Consider the following 8,108-nt stretch of genomic DNA (forward strand, 5'->3'; position numbering starts at 1 on the left):
CTTGATTGCTTGGTCACCTCACCACTCAGTCCTTTTCTGTCTCCTTTTTTAAAAAAAACACACATTGATTTCAGAGAGGAAAGGAGACAGGGAGAGAAAGAGGGAAACATCAATGATGAGAGAGAATCATTGATCAGCTGCCTTCTGCACGCTCCCCACTGGGGATCAAGCCCACAACCCAGGCATGTGCACTGACCAGGAATCAACCCTGCGACCTCCTGGCTTCATAGGTTGATGCTCAACCACTGATCCAGGCATGCTGGGTGGATGAGCTGCTTTTCAACCATCATGTCTTCTAGCTCATCGGCATTAATTTTAGCAAAGCCCCACAGATGTGGGTCTTCTGGTGGCCAGGGAACTTGAACTTGACTTTGTGTGGGGCCTCCAACACATGCTCCTTGGTCTGCAATTTGGTGCGGATGGACACGACGATTGGCCAAGGTGGACCCTGGCCACTGTGCCCTGGGGCTTTCCAAAGGCACCCCGCATGCCTGTCTGGAGCCTGTCAGCCCCAGGACAGGCCAACATCTTGTTAATGCGGATGACGAGGAAGAGGTGGAGCGCACTGGATGTGAGAGCCATCTTCGCCACAGTTTTTCACCACGCGCTGGTTGGCACAAATCCGGGCAGCCTCCAGAGCTTTGGGACAGAGCTGCTCATATTCATTGGACACCGTGTGGCCTCAGAGTGGGAACTCATCCACTTTTGCCTTCCTCCGCTCCCGGTCAAGATGCGCATCTTGGCATCAGGGACACTTCGGCGGAAGTGAGACTTTGGGTACAGCCAGGTCTCACAATACCCGTAACACCGGGTAGAGTGGCGGCCGATGGTGACACCAGGATCTTCAGTGGCACGCCCAAGGGAATTTGTTTTGTAGCTATTCTGTCTGCCTCTTGTCAGACATTATGGGACCAGCTCCCTCACCCCCTTCTCAGGAAGGCCCACCTACTTAAAATTGCAACCCCCACTCCTGACTATTTCTTCATCTTCTGTTTGTCATTTTCTATAGCACCTAGCATCTTCTAACAAATGATACAAGTTACTTATGTTCATTGTTTATTATGTGCTCCACCCCCACCCTACAGAATATACACTGACTGGCCAGATTATTATGACCACCCCATCAGTACAATGAAGTGAATTAGTTATGCAAATAATAATAATAATAAAACCTTGAGAGTATTTGCTTAGGAAGTTTTCAATATTCAGTATTTTTAGAAGTGTCAATGAAGTACCGATGGGGTGGTCATAATAATCTGGCCACTCAATGTAAGTTCCATTTGGAGAGGGATCTTTGTTTTGTTCAGTAGATTAAATGAATTAATAAATAGCTACCTCCTCAGTAGATACCTATGAGATATATCAAAATAATTAAAACAAAATTAAAGATTTAGGGAGAAAATGTAGAGTAAAATAAAGACAATTAATTAAATGACATTTTTTAAAGACTCCATGCTATAGATTACTTAAATCTCAAAAAGCAACTTATTATAAACAAGTAAGAAAAGGGATGGATAAATAAGTAAAACAGACTCCTAGCTGACTAGAAATCAGAAAACCTTGGAATACAGTATTCCCAAAGAGTGAATGTATACAAGGGTTGCATAAATTATGACAAAGCAGTTTTAGTAAAGACTTGGTGAAGAGGCAATTTTTGTGTATGTGTGTAAACTTCTAAATCATGTTATTTATTTTTTATTAATAAAGATATCAATTAATTGACCAGCAATTGGTGTCTTAAAAGTTCAGCAATGACTAGATAAGTAGCCAGAATCTAGCTGTAGTATACTTCATTTATTTAAGGCCTCCCCTTCGGCCTGCTTCGTGTTTTTTTATGAGACTGGTAACATTGAAATAATTTGAACATGAAAGTGTTAGGACATATTAGAAGCTCGATGTAGAAATCTGTAAACACAGATAAATAAATATGTGAAGATCTTGGAAGCAACTCCTCTAGCATTTGTATTCCTTTACTCCAAGACACAATCTCTGTTTTTAGTTGTGTTAGTGCCCTCTAGTGGTCAGAATGGTATATGCGTTTTATTAAGTCATTCCTGCCTTCAAAAAATACATCACTAGACATTCCCAAAAGAAAAAAAAAGAATAAGCCTAGCAATAGAATCATCAATTTTTTAATCATACATCACTATTAACTAAAATGCTTTGAACATTAATGGAATTTCAAAATTTTGAAGAAAGAAGACTTTTCAGGTCAAAGATGGAATTGAGAATGTTGTAAAAGCTCTGGGCCCACTTCTCAAAAAAATACATGTGCAGGTATAATTCAGGAGTTTATGTAACACCTGAAACTTGCACCCCAATGTAAAGGCTTGGGGTTTATCTAGCTCTATACATGTTCCAAGTTCCTCAAGACAAAATTCTTATCTTAAATGCTGGGTTTAAGTTTCAGTTTGGAGAAAGATATGTACAGTATGACAAAATGAAAAATGAGGCTATATAGTAATTATGTATACATAGTAAAAATATACAAACTATGGGAATGATGAACATTGATTTCATGGTAGTGGTTACTTCTCAGAGCAAGGGGAGATAATTGGATGAGGGGAAAATAGTAAAGATGGCCATAGTTATATCTGTAGGATAACATTTCTTCAGAAATTATTCAAGTGTATAAATGGCATAATATTATTTTAATAAATCTAGGTTAGTAAATATTTAGATAATGGATTTCCATAATTTTATTTTCCTATTCTTTTCTATATATTTGATGTACTTCCCAATTTTAAAAAGTTAAATTTAAAAAGTAAAATTATTATATCTTAGTAATAAATTATCTAATTTCACTGTCATGTAAAAAAGATTAATTTTTTTAATAAACATGCCAATGGCCCTAGCTGATTTGGCTCAGTGGATAGAGAGTCAGCCTGCAAGACTGAAAGGTCCCAGGTTCAATTCTGGTCAAGGCACATGCCTGGGTTTCGGGCTCAATCCCCATTAGGAGGCATGCAGGAGGCAGTCAATCAATGATTCTCTCTCATCATTGATGTTTCTACCTCTCTGTCCCTCTCCCTTCCTCTCTGAAACCAAGAAAAATATATTTTAAAAAAAAACAACATGCCAATGTAAGTTCAAATTCTGAGAAACATTTAATCCTACATTGAATAAAATCACCTGAGTATATTTTAAAATATAAGCTAAATATTAATATTATAAAGGAAAACATTATTCTTTACACAGAGCCCTTTAAGTAGAAAGCCTTTGTTTTTATGGTTATAATTTTATTTCTTGATAGAGAAAGAGAAAAAAGGGGAAATTCTTTTGAAACTAATGTTATATTGGAACAAAACTTATTATCGATCCATATTCATTCTACTATAAAATATAATGAGAGTTTAGATAAGGTATGATTCTCTTTGGGGATTTCATATACTAGTATAACAAAGTCAGCATGAAGCCGACAATGCCATCGCCTGAGAGTCTGAACCTAATAGCCGATTAATTGATTCATGCCTGCAGCTGCACTGCCACATAGCATCCCAGCGCTCTCAGATGCTGCGATCAGATACATCTCATCACAATGCAAACCAGCAAGCCTTATGCCTCCCTTGATTTAAATGGAACGCTGGAGGAATGAGGCGGCACGGGCGACATGGAAGGCTGGTAGAGAGCATCTGCGCTGGTGCATCTCTCAATGGATAGAGCTGACAGGCCCTAGACATGCCCGGGCGGTCAATCATGACCATGGCATGAACCACCGGGTGGACAATATACATCGTTGGCCTCTGGGGTCAGATCTAGGCTCCCTGCCCTGCATTCTGAAGGAAAAGCAATGTTAATTGAAGAGGATCTTTGTTGGGCCATGGTGCTGAGGGGGTGGGGGAGAACTTCTAGTGATAAAGTAAGAAATGGACATAAGAAAAGAAGGAGTTCTTACCATTTGCAACAGCATGGATGGAACTGGAGAACATTATGCTAAGTGAAATAAGCCAGTCAGAGAAAGGTAAACACCACATGATCTCACTCATTTGTGGAATATAGCGAACAACATAGGCTGATGAAAAGGGATAGATCCAGAGACAGAGAAGCAGCAATAAGACTGTCAAAACTCAGAGGGAAAGTAGGGGAGGGTGGGGGTAAGGGGGAGAGATCAACCAAAGGATTTGTATGCATGCATATAAGCCCAACCAATGGACACAGACAACAGGGGGGGGTGAGGGCATGAGTGGGGGGAGGAGCGGTTATGGGGGGAATTAGGTCACATATGTAATACCTTAATCAATAAAGAAATTAAAGATTGGGAAAAAAAAGAGAAATGGACATAAGATCTTATGCTTCTTTGGCAATGCTCTCCAGCTAGATTTTTTTTCTTAGAGGTCCTGTCCTTTCTGACTTATCTCATTAAAATGACCTTCCCACCATCTGTTGCTCTAGTCTAGAGCAGTGGTCCTCAACCTTGGCTGCACATTAGAATCACCTGGGAATCTTTTTAAAATCCTGATTTCTGGGCCTCATCCTCCGGGAATTCTGTTTCTTAGTTACTAATGTTGTGGCCCCACCCCATAACAAAGAAACAGAATTTCCGAAGGATGAGGCCCAGAAATCAGGATTTTAAAAAGATTCTTAGGTGATTCTAGTGTGCAGCCAAGGTTGAGAACCACTGCTTTAGAGCTAGGCCCTGCTTCCCACCTTCTAATTAACTCCTTCAACCTCTTCTCACTTCCCACCCAAACTCCACTTCCTATCTTGGGAAAGAAGACCTGATTTAGGGTAGAGCATTAGACCACTTCCTTTAGGTCTTAGGGAGAACAATTATCCCACTCGTCCCTCTTTTTTCTTTGGGTTTATCTTATTTATTTGTTTGTTTGTTTGTTGCCACTAGAGTAAGAAGATCTGAGGGAACTTTTGGCAGTTAGGCCTTTGACAAAAGAGACATAGGAATGTTTTCAGCCCTTTGTAGTCCAGCACAATGGAACCAAACCCAAATACTAATCGCCAGTATTCATGGGCTTGGCCTCGTCCTCAGTGCATGTATCCCCTGTGGGGAATACAATAGAGGTGGCGGTGATCACAATGGGTGGCTACTTAGAGATTTGGTGATCTTGAGTATGGCCTAATATCAACTCAGAAATGGCTGACATCCACTCTTGGAACAGTTTGGAATGGAGTGAGGGGAAAGTAGAATCAAGGCAAAATGAAGATGGAGAAATCCTGTGTGCTACCACCACCTTAAGGTGTGGACCCAGCAATGTGGCTTCCCCAAATCAATGATATTTCTGAAGCATTTACATTACCCTGAATATTTGGATATTTTGAGCTTTTTATTTTTTTTTTTTAACCTCGTTTACGTTTAAGCTACCTCCCAAAGCAAATGCCATCCATCCGAAATAATTTGTTTTTAAATCAGTCTTGCCTTTAAAATATTTCTACAGACAATCGGGTGGTGAATATCAATATAATAGGTAAATATTCAGCTTAAGACCAGAAGAATCAGCATATTTCCCCATCAAATTAAGAGAAAAAAAGCAAATAATCTTTTCTCAGTCATGTTGAATGTGATTCACTGTAGAATTTCCTTCTCATGAGGCAAAGCTTGACATTCAACAATTCATACATTTCAGAGGTAAATGAACATGCTGCAGTTAAATTGGGGGGCATGATCCATGTTGCCATAGATCATTAATGTGGTCAAGGTCCTGATGCCACATTGATCCTGTACCCTTATGTGGCTACTACAGATCTACTTGATAGGTGTAGCACATTAGGCCTGGACTTCCAGCGTTGTCCTTTGATAAATTTATAAGTTTTCAGTGTGTAACATTTTATTTGGGGTGGATAAAGGTGGTTAGTGAGAAGAGTTAGGTCTCCGAATGCAGGCAAACCTGCATTTGAATCCTAGCTTTCCTAGTCCCTGATTATGTCATCTTGCTCCGGGCCTAGCACATAGCAGATAGTCAACAAATCGTTTTTGTTTCCTCTGAAACAAGTCTGTATTGGTTTCCTACTGTGGCTGTAACAAATTACCACAAGCCTGGTGGCTTAAAAACACGAAAAAAATGTGTTATCATTCTAGAGGTCAGAAGTTCTGAAATCAAGGTGTTAGTGTTAGCAAGCTTGTTTTTCTCCTGAGTCTCTAGAGGTAAATCTGTTTCCTTGCCAGCTCATAACCCGACGACTACCGCATATTAGACACCGAGTAATAAAAAGAAAAATCTCCTAAGGTTCTCATGGCCAAAGTGTCTTGGCATTTTATTGTAAACACAAATAACCACACTATTCTTCTGTTGTGTCCATTTTCAAAGTTTTTGGTTTCAGAACCTTTTTATACTCTTAATAAATATTGAAGACTAGGAACAACTGTAGTTTATGGAGGAGATACCTATTGGTAGTTGTCACATTCAAAATTAAGACTGGGATTAAAAAAAATACATGGGAATATATAAGCACATGCTCCATTAGCTGTCAGAACAATGATATCATCACACTCTACGGAGGCACTGGAAACTTTGCTCTTGAAAGAATCAAAGTCATAAAAGAAAATAAGCCCTGGCCGGTAGCTCAGTTAGAGCGTCGTCCCAATATGCCAAGATTTCAGGTTTGATTCCCAGTCAAGGCACACACAAGAATCGACCAGTGAATGCACAATTAAGTGGAACAACAAATCAATGTTTCTCTCTCTCTCAAAGTAATTAATTAATTAATTAGTTAATTAATTAATTAATAAGTCAGTTAAATAAGCAAATAATAGCTTAGTATTATTATGAAAAGAATTTTGCCCTTATAAGCCCCTTAAAAGAGTCTTAGGGGATCCCTGCTGTTCTAGAAGATATCACTTGATGAATGCCAATATCAAAGTTCTGACAGAGCAAAATATAGATTTCAGGAGCCATAAGCATATATAGTCAAAAGTTTTTCCCTGTCACAGATGAAGAAGTGCAGCATATTATATTAAAAAGCAGTGAACCAAAATAGCTAACTGCAGACATTTCCAGATTGAGTTCAAAACACTAAAGTAAATAAATACTCAAAAAATGAATACAAATTCTCTCTCATCATTGATGTTTCTATCTCTCTCTCCTCTCCCTTCCTCTCTGAAATCAATAAAACTATATTTTTAAAAAATGAATACAACTTTTACATAATCATAGTTTTCTGTCATCTGGGGCATCTTCAGGCCACTGAATGATGGGAGAGAAGCAGCAACAGCTGCAGAAATGCCGGCTCCCCACCTTTTGAACAATTGCCATGCTTATTATGCCAAGAATAGCATGGCAGCTAATGTTGCCTTCTTCTGGTTGAAAAGACCAAACAAGTGCCCCTCCCCTCCCCCATCCCCTGCAGGCTGTGGGCTGCCTCCATTCCCTGGAGTGTTAGAATCAACCAGTGGGGAAGCAAGAAGCAGCTTTGAAATGATGAATAAATTTTAAGTCATGAGATGACCTTAAGAATCACTGTGTTGACCTGGGAGAAAATGAATTATATTTAGTTGGCTAGACAGCCATAGCAAAGTACTGGGTGTCAGCAATTACATTGGGTTCTAACAAGTTTTTTAAACTTAGTTGTTGCTGGCGAGCCACATGCGGCTCTTTGGCCCCCTTGAGTGTGGCTCTTCTACAAAATACCACGTGCGAACGCGCGTAGAGTGCGATTGAAATTTCGTGGCCCATGTGCAGAAGTCAGTTTTCAGCCTGGGCGAGTCTATTTTGAAGAAGTACTGTTGATATTTGGCTCTGTTGGCTAATGAGTTTGCCAACCACTGTCAAGAACTATTAACTGTTTCATCCATATACGTATAAAACACTCGGGCCCTGATCGGTTTGGCTCAGTGGATAGAGCGTCGACCTGCGGACTGAGGAGTCCCAGGTTCGATTCTGGTCAAAGGCATGTACCTTGGTTGCGGGCGCATCCCCAGTAGGGGGTGTGCAAGAGGCAGCTAATCAATGTTTCTCTCTCATCGATGTTTCTGGCTCTCTGTCCCTCTCCCTTCCTCTCTGTAAAAAATCAATAAAATATATATATTTTTTTTTAAACACTCGGGAATATTTTCCCCTGGTTGAGCGGGGTATGCTGTTCCTGGGATCCCCTGACATCTGTTAAAGTGATCACATGAAACTACAGCCAGCTGAACCTTGGGAACACATGCCTCAGTG

General features: G+C 40.0%; 1 pseudogene; it reads right to left on the bottom strand.

Moving 5' to 3' along the window:
- Positions 1–224: 224 nt before the first annotated feature.
- Positions 225–3,929, bottom strand: LOC139015449 (large ribosomal subunit protein uL16-like; annotated as a pseudogene).
- Between the last annotated feature and the right edge of the window lie 4,179 nt (positions 3,930–8,108).

The sequence above is a fragment of the Myotis yumanensis genome, unplaced genomic scaffold (assembly GCF_028538775.1).
Source record: "Myotis yumanensis isolate MYYU_CA2020_CCGP unplaced genomic scaffold, mMyoYum1.0.hap1 SCAF_8, whole genome shotgun sequence".
NCBI lineage: Eukaryota > Metazoa > Chordata > Mammalia > Chiroptera > Vespertilionidae > Myotis > Myotis yumanensis.